Source organism: Zophobas morio, unplaced genomic scaffold, assembly GCF_036711695.1.
Source record: "Zophobas morio isolate AGI-343-1 ecotype UQ-CSIRO unplaced genomic scaffold, CSIRO_AGI_Zmor_V1 ptg000002l, whole genome shotgun sequence".
Taxonomy (NCBI): domain Eukaryota; kingdom Metazoa; phylum Arthropoda; class Insecta; order Coleoptera; family Tenebrionidae; genus Zophobas; species Zophobas morio.
This window is the reverse complement of record NW_026972107.1, coordinates 20076569-20091702: the sequence shown is the minus strand read 5'-3', so window position 1 is coordinate 20091702 and position 15134 is coordinate 20076569. Positions and strand designations below refer to the sequence as shown.

General features: G+C 36.2%; 1 protein-coding gene across 1 annotated transcript in view; it reads left to right on the top strand.

The window, feature by feature from the left end:
- The window catches only part of LOC135130011 (guanylate cyclase soluble subunit beta-1), a 46482-nt gene extending 38119 nt beyond the window's left edge, over window positions 1-8363 (top strand). The window contains exon 13 of the mRNA XM_064057304.1: window positions 8094-8363. The gene's annotated coding sequence lies outside the window, so the exon portion shown is untranslated. The remainder of the gene's footprint in view (window positions 1-8093) is intronic.
- The last annotated feature ends 6771 nt before the right edge of the window (window positions 8364-15134 follow it).

Sequence of the window (15134 nt, the reverse complement as noted above, 5' to 3'; positions counted from 1 at the left end):
CTACTCTTCACCACGGAAAATGAGACCGCGCCAAATTAATCATATTACACCTAAGTAATAAACTAGATATTTTTAATAAGGTCTAAACTTGTTTGTTAGTAGAGTCAACTTTTTAATAGTCCATGTTAGGACACTCTGTATATTGTACACTAAACTTTTAATACATATAAGCTTACACACTTTTAAAAAAGTATGTGTGTAGGCAACTGAAGTAAAAAGCCAGTTCACTCTGCTTTATAACATATAGATATTGGATGCAAAATACATGTTTGTATGAGATGTATGTAATGTACTCGAACTTTTGAGACATATCTTATCTTCGTGTTTCTTACAAAAAATTTTACACACTCCGAAGTTTAACCCAAACATGTATCAAATCGTTTACAATGCAAGACAATGTGATGTAGCAGCTATTTTTGCCACTTTTTCTGGTTCTTGACATCGTTTAAAGTTTAGTTTCCATGTTGGGAAGGTTGGGAAGTATTTTATAAAAATATCTTTGCACAAACTCAACCGTGAAACTCAATACTTTGAAGCAAAAAAGTTTAATATAAAATAAAAGCAAACACGATTTTGGAGGCCTCGTTAAACGTCTTGTACCCTTCGGTGCAGACTGGTTGTTTTTCACAAACGAGCAGGTACCTGACGTTTGATTTTTATGATAATAAAGGATATGTTATTTTGATGCTTTTATAAAAGTGAATGTTACAGGTAAGACAAGTATCTAACTTCGTAACAATGGATATAATAACAGTTAAATTATTCATTCTGATGAAATTTTGTTGTAAAAAGAAAATATAACGATAAATTATTTTTCACTCTTCAGGAAACATCGAAGGATATTTTTCTGATACTTCGCCTCATTACAAAGATGCTTTCTTTGAAATACATTGTCTCAGTTTCAATTGCTAATAGATTATTTTAGCAGAACTATCAAGCTTAAAATTTATTAAAAAAAAACTATTTGGCTGTAACTTATCAATGTCATATGCATCTGATATGCTGTTACGATGCTGAAATATTTCTTGCGATGACAGTAAAAAAGGTATTCCGACTAATGTCCGCTCAGCTATTTCATTACAGATTCTTGATTTAGAAACCGTCGCTGATGAACATATGTTTTCCTTAATGTGATAAACTCTTCATTACTGCAGCCGGTACTAAGCATCAAATTAACATGTATTATTCATTAAACTGTAACGAGGACGGATTTCAATTTCAGCTAGCCTCAGCGCCTAAAGCTTTTTTATTCTTTATAGGATTTTCGTTCAGGTTATTCAAATTTGCACTTCCTCTGTATGATCGTTAAATATAATGAATTTATAAAAGATGAAATTATCACCTTCACTTGTTGTCGCTTCTTTCTCATCGGTATCTCCGCACATTTTTGCATAGTTTTCCTTAATTTATTGTTTTAACAAAATTTGTATGTTTATTAAATGCAAGATATTAGAAAGGAACCTTTGTTTAGGAAATTAATTTTAAAATTAAGTAAACTATGAGATGCTGTTTATTCATTAACGACACAGGGTCGCTAAAAAGTACGGAAGCAGTTGAATATCGCGACAACAGTTTGTTGAATCTGGGCATACTCAAGTTCTAGTTTTAGTCAAAAATTATATCACGACGTCCAGTCCTCGATATCACTTGATTTTAGATACTGGTAGTATGCCCTTTGTGCTACTCTACGCCACTGAGTTTAAAAATTGTTATTTCCCCCTCTCTGGGTACTGCTCCACCGATTCTCCGTTGCTGCGTCATTCGTTCCTTTGTGGCCGCCTCGACACCACGAGTCTCTGCAACCAGCAAATTATCTTTTCACTGTGTTGCATCAGAACATCCTGTTCATCTGCACAGGTAATCTTTCTAACATTTTTAGACTTCCAGCAATCTCTTGCAGGCAACAATGCCAGCCGACAATCGCCGTACCTCCTCAGAGTCCTCGGCTCGCCTTTCGCGCGGGGAGCTGAAACGGCGCTTACGAACGTTGGAAGACCGTTGCAAGCGAAGGCGAAAACATCGCCGTCGCGACCGCTCCCTGTCCCACGATAAGACACGCGTAAAGACTCGGCGTTCTTATCGCGGAGACCGCCAACACTCAGATGTACGGAACTGCGTAACCACTCGGCAGTGTCGTCGTCAAAGCAGCCCAGCAGACGTACGAGAACGCGCAAAAAGTCGGCGTCCTCGTCGGTCCACCAGCCGCTCCAGATCACGCAGCCCACACACAGGTGCGAGCGTCGATCACACCAGCGCCAGCGAGCTAACACGCTTCGAACATTCGAGCGACAAACCAGCGGACTCAGCGTCTCGCGCCGAGCCAGAACCGGACCCCACGTCTCGTGCGGAGACAGAACCGGACTCGCCCATTTTAGCGATCTAAGGCCCGGCTCTGGAGGAGGAGATCTTGACCATATTTGGCGCCGATCCTTTCCGAATCAAAAACTACCGAGTTTGCCTTGCACACGGCTCTCGCTAGTCGTTGGACTCTTTATGTAGCTAACGGCTTGGATAGTTCGTGGTCTTTAAAAATAAATACTTCCTGCCAAAAAATTGCCCCAACTTACAGGCGCCAATTTTAAACTCGAAACTGATGCCAGCGTTACCCGCTCTGATCGTCAAAAAAGACAACCACGCATTTTCGGCTCAGCAACACGTGGGCCTTGGGCTGGCACCATTGGGTCAAGCCTTCAATATATTATTGACTTCCACCCCTTCACAGCCAGAGCTTCTGACATTGGTTTCCGACGCAATAAAAAATTTGACAAACTTTTTTTACCATATGTCATAATTCGGGCGACACCAGTCTTGCCCTATCTCAACAAGTCAGCAAAAGAAACATTGCACAAAGTCAGACTGATACCTCCCTTTTTTGGCGAGGTCCTTGCAGAGCGCCTAAAGACTGCCAAAGCCCTCCAAAAGTCGGGCTACGACCTGAAGGCCCCGCCTCCTGGCCCTCCCACGGGAACTCGCAGGAAAAAAGACGCCGGGGCAAACTAGAACAAACCAACAGTCGGTTCATCACAATCAACGTCTGGCAATAGGTCTTTAAACCGGGCAGGCCCGACTCGCCGCCAGGGAGAGACGAGATCATACCGAGGGCAACCCCCGGCATCCAGCCACACGAAATACAATCGCCATCAACCCCGTTAACTGAGGTAAACCACCGTTATGCTGGTCAAATTAAGTCACTATGTCTTGGTCTGGTGAAAGATCACCAAAAATACAAACATCTTAAACTGGATTAAGGGCTATAAAATCCCATTCCAAGCCACTCCATATCAAGTAGCACCGCCTACGTGAAAGCTACCACGCACCCAAAACACAGCTTTGGCCGAGGTCGTATCCTAATTATTAAACACCGGGGCAATCGAGATAGCAACACCTGTCCCCATATTTTCTTCGCCAAAAATCGAAGCTGTCCTCCAGGTTCATCTTTAATTTAAAACGCTTAAACCAATTCATTTTGACACCTCACTTCAAAATGGATGATTATAATTATAATTATAATTATCGTACCGTCACACGACTTTTACAGCCTAACATGTATGTGACGTCACTCGATCTTACCGATGGGTATTTATTCATCCCAATTCACTCAAGTCTTCGGAAATATTTGAGATTTAAATTTGAACAAAACCTGTACGAATTTACAGCGCTGCCTTTCGGATTAGCGATAGTTCCGAATGTATTTAGCAAAATTACGAGGTTACTTACTTGCATTCTCAAGGTAATTTATGCGCCAAATATTTAGGCGATTTTCTCATACTTGGCAACTCATATTCCGGTTGCCTACGGGGAACGGGAAAAACCGTTCACGTCCTACAATCCTTGGGATTCATAATCAATGAATCAAAGAGTCAGCTACACCCCTCACAGACATGTCAGTACTTAGGGTTTTTTATTTAACAGAAAAACCAGGACAATTGCTCTCCATCCGGAGAAACGTCAAGAACTCCACATTCGGACAACCGCCATTAAATACGGTTGGCTATATACTCGACAACTAGAAGGAGGAAAATGCAAAGCGCTTTCCCACCATGCTTTAAACTATAAAGCAAAAATACAACTGTCAGCTGTTTTTCTGCCAGACTTCATGCGGTGGAACACCGCAATTCGAGTAAAGAAAAAAAAAAACAATATTCAGTAAGACGAGTATCAGCGAATCATTTCCACCGACGCTTCTTTAAACGGTTGGGGGGGGCACACTGCAACGGGGAGAATAGACACGGTTGGTGGAATAAGAGAAAGAAAAACGTATAAACATATCAATTATCTAGAATTACTAGCAACATTTTTTGGTCTAAAATGGTTTTTGTAAACCACTCAGATCATGCAACATACTGATCAGAACAGGCAATACCACCGCGCTAAGCTATATCAAAAATGGGTAGCGTTCGACACCCACAACTAGGCGATTTAGCTATGGAAATTTGGCAGTGGTGTGAAATACGCGATTTATGATTATACGCGGCACATATCCCCTCCAAAAGACAATATAGACGCAGATCGCGAATCACGAACACTCCACAGATACATAATGGAGTCTCAATGAAAAAGCTTTCCAACAAATTATTCAACGGTTTGGTTGCCCCACCATAGATTTATTTGCATCGCGGTTGAATCATAAATGGCCCCAATATATGTCGTGGCATCAAGATCCAGGCGCAATCGCATGTGATGCATTTACTGTTCCCTGGAACTATAATTACTTTTACGCTTTCCCACCGTTTGCTCTAGTCTTACGCACAAAGCTGAGGGCGTAGTGGTAATGCCGCATTGGCCTTCACAACCATGGTCCCCATTTTTCGAAAGACTGTTGACTAGCCCAGTTATATTTTTTGAACCAGACGAGTCACTGTTAACATCCCCTTTCAGGACACGTCATCTACTTGCAGCCAACCTCACCCTGGTGGCAGGGAAATTATCGGGGAAGGCTTACGCTTGAAGGGAATGCCACCAGCGGCTATCACCACTGCAATAGCGTCCATTACTCCCAGCACCTTAAGACAATATAACGTCAGCTACAAGTTATAGAGATATTGTTACGAAAAGGGAATCCCTGTTTACACCACCCAAACAGAGGCGGTAATCATCTTCTTACAACATTTGTATACAAAAACGAATGCTGCTAATAGCACCTTCAACTCCCATCGCTCAGCGTTAGCTGTCATCCTGCCCGCCGATGTTGGAAACGACAGTAATCTAAGAAGGTTTCTTAAAGGCATAAAACGATTGTCTTAAAGGCATAAAACGATTGAGGCCCCAAAAACTCAAATATCAAACGACTTGGGACCTCAGTCGTGTTTTAGGACACCTGAAAACGTACTTCGCCCAGCACCCTCTCCCCCTCAGCCTTTTATCAGCAAAATTAATTACCCTACTAGCGTTGATAACAGGACAACGGCTGCAGGCACTGCATCTTATCAAATTGTCTCAGATTGGGGAAGACGAACAAGGTTTCAAAATTTGTCATTGATCACACCACGAAACCTTCAATTCGCAGCGGGGAACAGCCCTGACTGCACATTCCATACTTCCTCGACCAACCAGCGACATGTGCGGCAATCACGCTCACGGACTACATAGACACAACCAAAACCTTTAGTCGTTGGATCAAACGTATATTGGAAAAATCGGGGGTGGACATATCAATTTTCACGCCCCATTCCACGAGACATGCATCGAGCTCTTCAGAAAAACGACCGGGCTGTCTTCAGCGATGATAAACAAAACGTGTGTGGGTGGTCTAATACCTCCAAAATGTTTACACAAGTCTATAATCGACCCTTGCGGGACACATTCGCCTTCGGACGAAAAATTTTACAGACCGCAAAATATCAATCTTGTTACCTTGACCAATTGATATCACTTCCCACCCAACCCGTACACGGCATAAATCTTTACCCTCACGCCAGGTTGTGCATTCCACTTTAAACAAAATGACGCAGCAACGGAGAATCGGTGGAGCAGTACCCAGAGAGGGGGAAATAACAATTTTTAAACTCAGTGGCGTAGAGTAGCACAAAGGGCATACTACCAGTATCTAAAATCAAGTGATATCTTCGGACTGGACGTCTAATATAATTGGAATCGAACTTCACAGGTAAGTTCGTTTGATTTGACAATTATACTACTGCCCAATCATTGTAAAAATTATAGAACTGAGGATACACAAACTGAAAGAAAAGTGCCAGCGTAACAGACTCATTTTTAAATGCTGTTTCCAGACAATTTACAAAAAAATCTAGAAATAACAATACTTCGATTTAATGATTGTAAATAGTGAATGCATTGTTATGAAAGCTTTTTGAAAAAAAATTACATTATTGAAAAAAGATGAAATTAACATTTAAAAAACAATAATTTTACAACGAATATTCGAATGTTCTTCATTTACCTCCTGGCAATACTGAATGCGTTGCACAAATTTCTCAAATAGATCTGTTAGAATATTAGGAGGAATATCAGCCATCATATTTAATATTCTTTCTTGGAGTTCTTCGATGCTTTGTTGCCTATTAACATAAACTCAATTTTTTATATAACCGCACAGAAAAAAGTCAAGTGGGGTTAAATCGGGTGACCTAGCTGGCCACTCAACTTCCCCCTTCGTCATACCCACCCTACCATATTTGACGTCAAAGTGAGGTGGTGCTCCATTTTGCTGGAACCAGATGAACTCTGCAGGTAAATTTGGATTCTCATAGTCGGGAAATATATTTCTAAGTCGAGGAATAATACTTTGTTGCAAAATTTTGAGGTATTTGTCAGGCGTTAAATTTCCGTTAATGAAGAAGGAAGGGGCCTACAATGTGACAACCAATAATGCCGCACCAAACATTAATTTTTTGTAATATTCATACTGTGTATGAACCTCCTCCATCCAGTGTGGATTTGTATTGGACTAATATCTACAGTTACGGCAATTAACATTTTTTGAACTCAGCCTCTACTCAAATGTGGTTTAATGCCAATCATTGCACTGAAGCTTTTGGATTTTCAGTTACATCTAACATGATATTAAAAGAGTTCTCGTCATTTGTAACACTTTTTGGTCTTTCGGTTCTTTGACGATTTCTAACATTACCAGTTTCGTTAAATCTGCGCAATGTTTTTGAAATCGTCGACCTAGAGACTTGTTATCGATTGGGATGAGTTTCATTAAAAACCACTACTTCAGTATTGCTTCGGCGTCTTTCGTCATATCCTACCATCAAGATTTCTATTCGTTCAGTTTCTGTTAATGGTGACATTTTAGTGTTTTATTGAAATGTTTTTAAACCTGGATGTAGAAGCTTGCTTTTCAGTACACACTGACAAATGGATGACAGTATTTTCAAAACTAACTACAATTTTCTGTTTTAGAATTTATTCATAGTAAATATATAATTTATCATTTTATTTGCCATTTTAGTTAAAAATAGTGTATGCATGTGTTACAGTTCTGAATTAAGAAAAATTCTTATATTCAAAAATTGACGGTATGACTAGTGATGCTATTTAAAAAAAAATCAAGTTAGCCTTGCATCTTGAAAACATATGAAGTTTAAAGTTAAAAACTATTACAGAAAATAGAGCTTGGTTATTTTTATGTAGCCAAAATTTCAAGAAGGTCCAACTAACCGTTCCCGAGATATTCAACTGCTTCCATTCTTTTTAGCAACCCTGTATATTTGCACTTTTAGTTCAATTTTTTTTTCTGATCCGCTCCATAGATACAAAATTAGTACACTTTTACTAAAGTAAAATTCGCTTAACAAAATTTTGAGATGGCATCATTACCTTGTTGGAATGGAACTTCAGAACAATCGATTTTTTACTCCTAAATTGAGAAATGTTGTCTTTTTTGTCAAAAACCTGCATGCGTAGCTCTAAGAAACAAATGTATCAAACAACGGAAAATTATTTAAAGATGGGTTACTGAGGTAGAATATTTTTAAGAACTTTAAACACATCTTGTCGGAATTGTTTTTGATCACTTTGGCTAATGGTATTATTTCAGGTATTCACGAAATTTATTATTGACACCTAATAGGAAAATTTTTTCTCCATAAATCTGAATAAAAAATAAATAAATTTTTCTTTTTCAGGGACGGAATTTTGCACTCTAAGTAACATTCCATGTCAGCGCGTGACAAGCTAGTCAACCGTATTGTATCAGTTGTGACATAGCATTCTTATGTGTAATTATAGAGTACAAACTTGTACTTACAAGTATCTATTAAACAGATTCAATCAGAACTTGCGGTTGTGTCAGCACGCATAATAGAAAATCCATGTATAAGCTACTACTCTATCGTTTGTTGTTGTTGTTGTATGAAAGAAACACTTAAGAAAACAGATAAAATAAAGATATGATTTTCGGAGCGCTTGTTTTCTTTCACCCGAAAATCAACATTTCCACCCATGAAAAACCAACGACCTATTACATAATCTCCGCTTTCTCAACCGTCGAATTTCACTCTGCTTGCTGCGCCCACACCACCCGAAATTCTTCGATTCGTTCACCTGCAACAGAATTGGCCAGTTCTGCCGTGGGCGCCTAAACACCTTGATGGCAAGGTGAACCGCCTCATTCCAGAACCACTTGTCGCCTGTACAGTCGCAAACGCGACCGTTATTGTTGACACGTGATATACAGATAAGCAAATTCAAATTCTGCAGCCTCCGGAAAGCCTTTGTTCTTTATGCTGCTCAATTAACAAAACAAATTTGCCTTGGTTCCATTGGTTACAGTTATTATGGCGCAATTCCTTCAGAATTAACACCCATTGAGTTGCATGATGAAACGTTCTTTTCACCTGACCTTAACGGAGGATCTGCGACGATGGGTCTAATGTTCACTGTGCAGTCGGCGCGTCCTTGAGGTTTCCGGCAGAAGAACTGTGGAAGAGATCTGATGGACGATGTATACGGAGCTCACAACCCTCAGTGGAGAGCGAGAAAGCTTTATTTAGACGCTTTAGAGTGATCCTTTCATTAGTGACATGTTATCAAGAAAACTTCAGTTATTCGTCGTAAGTACTATAATTGGGGTTTGGTATTTCTGACTACATTTTTATTTAAGAATTGTTAATGTACTAGGTACCCCTTTGTGACCCCTGTGTCTTGAAAGTGAAATTAATGTAGAGTCTTCTCAGACCAGTTTTTGTGAATAATTAAACTTTTTGGACGGTCAGTGCCTTGTCTTAATAAGTCCCATAAATAATAAAAAAAATCTGGAGGTAGTATCAACAAATGTATACAATCGCATCTAAACCTCAACATTAGTAACTAAATCTGTGTTAATTAAGATAAGTTTCCGCTAAATTAGGTAAACAACATCTGTCGCGAACTTAATTCTCACAGCAACGTCTTGTTGTCTTGTTAAGTGATTTAAAAAAATCTTATTTACAAACATTAATAAATAAGTAAAATTCTAGAATTTATTAAGAATTGTTGTATTGGATAAATTGGAAGGGTGTATACGAATTTAATGAAATAAAGAATACAGAAAGCAATAAACACAAAATTTAATATAAACGCTTTTACCTCCCTCGGAATAGATAATTTCATAAATGTAACAGTAAAAAATAATGTATGTGTAATAATAACAAAAAGAAAAGATGCAATATATGCTTTAATCCAGTCATAGCTTTTCGCTTAATGTTACGTTGAAATTAGTTTATTCACTTAGATGATCAGTCGACAGCTGAGTCTGGTAGAAATATAATAATGGAAATACTTTTTACTAGAAGAAATTTAGTTTCATATTTCATACTATTATCCTACGGATATTTTTGTTGGAGACAGCATCTGGAATTAGGATTAATTCTAAATGAAGAAATAAGTGAGACTTATTTCTATCGTAAATTTGTATCTCATTTTATTTACCTACCTTCTTTTCTACGGACATCTGACTACACAACTCACCGTTTTATTGCACAACGTAAGAAGGGTGATCCATTTTATTTGACACCGCAAGCATCAGTTTGAATTAGGATTCACTAGCACTCGTTATATAGAAACTTATGGAAAATCCATATTTATATTGTTTTGTTCAGAAAAAATACAAACCCAACAATCCTGAAGCAAAAATTAAGAAATAAAAATACAATACTCAATATTCACCATACTTACACCATCATAGGAGTTTGTTGCAGAATTATCAATACATTTAAAAAATATATTATTTATCATAACATTTTAAAAATTGTAATTTATAATTTTTATCATAAAAACATGCATCACTTATTCTACTACCACTAAATAAATTTTACTTTGTGATAACACTATTTTCAAATACAAATATTCTGGACAGTACAGAAAAAATATCAAATGATATATATTTCAATGGTAATATGTGAAAAATATTTAGTTTATTAAGAAAATGAAATGCTATAGCTAATTTCCCCATCGAATTATCTCAGTAAACATTGTTTTTACTTCAAACACCACATGTACAGTCTGTAGAAGGCAAGGATGCTATTTATACTTTTACCTTTAAATTAGACGAGAATTTCACATCATATTGCAAATTATTATTATTAGCGGAGAAATTTTGTTCTTTTGCTCTCATTTGTTTGAAGGACCTTTTATGGAACAGCTGATGTGCTGATTTAAGATAATTTTATATTCAACTTAGTAATTTAGCCACACAATAACGTCTGTATAAATACCAACTATCTCTTAAATTTTCTGGATGTTATGTTTTTCTTTGTATTAAAAGGAGATAGTGTTCAGAGGAAATACGAAATTTGATCGAATAATTTTCCTATGATAATAATAATACAGTAAAATTTCGTACAAAACAAACAACCTACACCGAAAAAGCAAAGTAAAACGGTTTCGCCAAATCGAAAACTCAGGTCATCTGAAGTCTGATATTTATTATCTGTTTCAATAGTGACCTCATAAATCTATATAAATCATACGGATAGTTTTAAGCTATAAGACAATAATAAAAACATATTGTAAAATTCAGTTCTCCAGTCACGATTAAGTTTGACTGTAATACAAGAACAACATTAAAAATCAAATAAAGAACAATATTTATGGGAGTTATTTATGTTAACTTCCAAAGTTTCTAGTGGCACATTTTGAGGAGGCCACCTGTTGATTCGTAGTAATAATATAGGATTAAATATCCCCACTGACTCACAGTTCAGTTGATGCTAGTTCAATGAAAGCACCTTCAAATTTAGTATAGTGTTGAAAAAGTCCTCCTGTAAACAGAGGATTCTATGGCAATAATAAACGACTAAAACTTTTTTAGATCGCATTCAATAGAGTGTGGTCTGAACTATTTCTAACTTTTACGTAAGTGAAATTTTATGGACACTGAATTTTATGAATTTTATAGGGCACTTAAAACTTTTGGAAATCGTATTTTATAGATTGTGAGGAAGACCACTTATCATGAATGTATACTTTTCCAGGAAACTTATTTTTTGCTGATATTTCGATGTTTTCTGTTTCACATCATTTCCTCTCATCCATCAAAATTTTAAATACTTGGAAATAATCTGTTTGTAAAAAAGTGATCGCTTTACTTTATACTATGATTAGATAATTAGATGCACTTATTTTAGATTAGTATAAAAATTATTAACTTGCACAGTTGTTTTGAAAAAAGATGTTGAAGTTATAGTCTTAACAATCTTGAATAACTATATTTTTATTTTCGGTATGTCATTGCGATATTTTAAAATAACAAGACAAAATTTATAGGACACGATTTTCCATTGTTAAATGACATTAAAGGTAACAAAATCACCATTTAATTGGTCCAAGGTTACTTCAACAGAATTTCCCTCGCCCTGGAAGTATAGTCAAATAATTTCCGCTTCTTTGAAAAATTATACAAAATTTTTGAAATTTTTTATTTTTCTGATAATCTTTCTATAGAAAAAACCAGTGGTGTAAATGACACCTCGAACAGCATACGCCGCGGAGGTGCAGATTCAATATGAAATATTTTCAAAGCAAATAACCGTCGGAAAAGAGTGTATTATTATCAGTGTACATGCTCAACTTCGATTGTTTATGTTTATACATCGAAAGAATGTCACGTAAAATTTTATTTGATTTGAATAAGTTGTCTCCTCAAAACAGAGGACTAAACGATTAATTAAACACAATGGAACACAACATTTTAAAAAAGATGATTATTCTTATTTGATCATAATTAAATAAAGTCGTGGATATTCTCAAATTTTCTACAAAATAAGGTTCTTAATTTGATCAATAAAAAATTGGTCGAAGGCTATAAGTATAACCGACAAATCCAGCTCCTTATTATAAATATTTTTTTACTATTTTCGTTGTGATAACTTCTGTGAAATAAAAACCGGCGGCATAAATTACACTCCCGCACCCCAGCGATAAAATGTCCTTCAGCACTAGGTAGTACCAATCTGAAACTTAAGTGTTTATATATGTTTATACATTGAAAGAAAGTCATGTAGAAGTTAGTTTGATTTGAATGAGTTTGGCTTCTTAAAACAGAAATTATAAAAATGTGCGTATTCACTTTCGAAAAAATTGGGTTACTCGTTCTTAATTTGACCAATAAAAAATTTGTGATGACGGCATCTACATGGATAATACTAGTCACAGCACAAAAGAAAATTAGTCAGAACGCATTAGCAGTGTAAGAAAAAAAAGAAAAGAGCCAAGTTCGGTATCGAACCTATGACTGCAGAATGCAGGTCGCCTGTTCTACTGAACCACTGAGCCACTGAGCCAAGGAGATTTATATTCTGTGTTGGTAATACAACATTATTATACCTTGCGAAAATTTGAACGTTTAGCGAAAAAACTGAAAGCGGATTCTTACACTACTAAGTATAGGAGTATATTTTTGTATAACACTGAAATTATTTTAAAATGCGGTTCATTGAGATGACGTCATCAGATTGTTGATGGGGATAATTTGCTAAATTTTGGTTAGCATTTAACCATTTACATAATATCTCTAATATACAGGGTGTTATTGAAAGATACGTACAAGAAAATGGACAGTTCTTCGCGAAGTCTGAGAAGTCGGAAAAACTTATCTTGTGTTATCAAAATTATAAGGGGAAAATTAACCCTTATCCAACCTTTTTAGACGCTACTGAAGGAAAAATAGGTAAAATTAATTTATTTTAGTAAATCCTAGCAACTGTAACAATAAAACTTTTGTCAAGACTAAAGGTTGCTGTAGAAACGAAAGAAGATCTTTTTATCAGAGGCGTACAACGAATTTGGACATAAATTTTAATAATTTTTATCTCTAAAAGGGGAACACTTTTACCTGAACTTTTTTTAACTTTTAGCACCTATACTTCGAAACCAATTGCCGATTTTATTTTGTACGTACCTACCTTTCAATAACAGGCTGTATGTACATACAAAATTTGAGAACAATCGGTCAAGCTGTTTCGGAGATTACGTGTCTAGTAAAAATGGATACAGACGGCAGACAGACAGGAAGACAGACAGGCAGACAGGTGGAAACCGGAGATTACTTTTCTCGTACTGTAGGGGTAATGAAACGTCGAGAAAACATAAAAGTGGCAATTCGTCCGATGGACTCGACTTAGCTTAAGCTCGGGAAGTAAAAATTCGTGATGAGAGTTTGAACAAAAGCACTTGACTTCTAACCCATCGAATCCGAAATAACCGTTATAAATCAATTTTAAGTAGAAGTCAGTGGCTGCACAATATATATTTGCTGCTTTCTTGTTGTAGCATGTCCAGAGATATTCTGTTTTCATTCATCTGACGTTCTCAATGGCAAACATAAACACAATAGAATTTAAATATTAAAATAGATTTAAATAGTAGATACTGACGATAGGTAAACAGATTTTAAAGGGAGGGTGGTTATTAAGGGTGGGACAAATTATACCTATAAAGCAGTAGATACGGAATATAGCTGGTTACACTATACAGGCACTCACCAGAATAAAAATAAAAATTGATCTAAGTTTGTTTAGTCAGAACTTCCTTCGCCGCTAAAGTACAGTACAGCATATCCAGCTTTTTCGAAAAATTATAAAATTATTTTTTACGATAGTTTGAATCATTTTTAATTTGATCAACAAAATATATTTTCTCATTTATGAATTATTGTCGGTCACCCTGTATTAGCAGTTCTGAATAAATTCTATACTAATATAAATATCTTATATATCTAAATAAACAATACACATCAAAATTAAAAGCAACAGTGGATTGTTAAAGGCTCCTCTACTCTCAAGAACAGGGAGCAGAGACTGGTTGAAAACGTGTCTTATTCTTTGAATACAAAAAATATTTCTTAGCATTTTTCAATTAAACTAAAAACTAGATTTTCTTAATACAAAAAAGAAGCATGCTATGCGTATGTTTATAGTGAGATTTCCTACAAAAAATGTTGTGATGACGTCATCAACATGTTAGTAGGGACACAATTTCAATAGGTGCAGTATAATGCTAACAACAACATTACCGTATTCTCTAGTTTTTGGGACAATACGGTGAACTGTTTTTCATTTATTCGATAAAGAAAAATTAGGAATTGCAGAGATCGAATTCGAACCCGGACCTTTTATTGACGCTCTTTCAGCAACTCTACGGAATCGGCTTCTCCGTATTCTTATTATGTATCTAAAGAAGAAAAAGAATGAAACAATAAAAATGATAATAATAATAAACAAAATCAAGGTCGATTAATGAACAATAAGTACAGGAGCACATTATTGTATAAAATTTAAATAAACTTTATTAGGTGAAATGTTGAGCAGACGTCATCAAATTGTTGGTGGGGACGATTAAACAAACCTTGATTAACGTTTTAATATCTAGGCGATATTCCTAACATACGTATAAAATTTGACAACAGTCAGGCCAGTAGTTTCAGAGATTATCTGTTGAATAAGAGTCGACACAGACGACAGACAGACGATAGGTAAACAAAAACGGGAGACCTATTTCTTCATATTCTAGGGGTCATGTAACGTGTAAAAACAAACGTCGCCGTTCGTCAGATGGACTCTGTTATATTACTTCCTTGGTTCGAGAAATAAAAATTGGAAAAAAATTAGAAATAACACGAGGCTACCTGTTCTCGTATTATTTTCCATTTTATTTCTCTTGACAAAGAGAAATTATAATGTTTTTGCCTA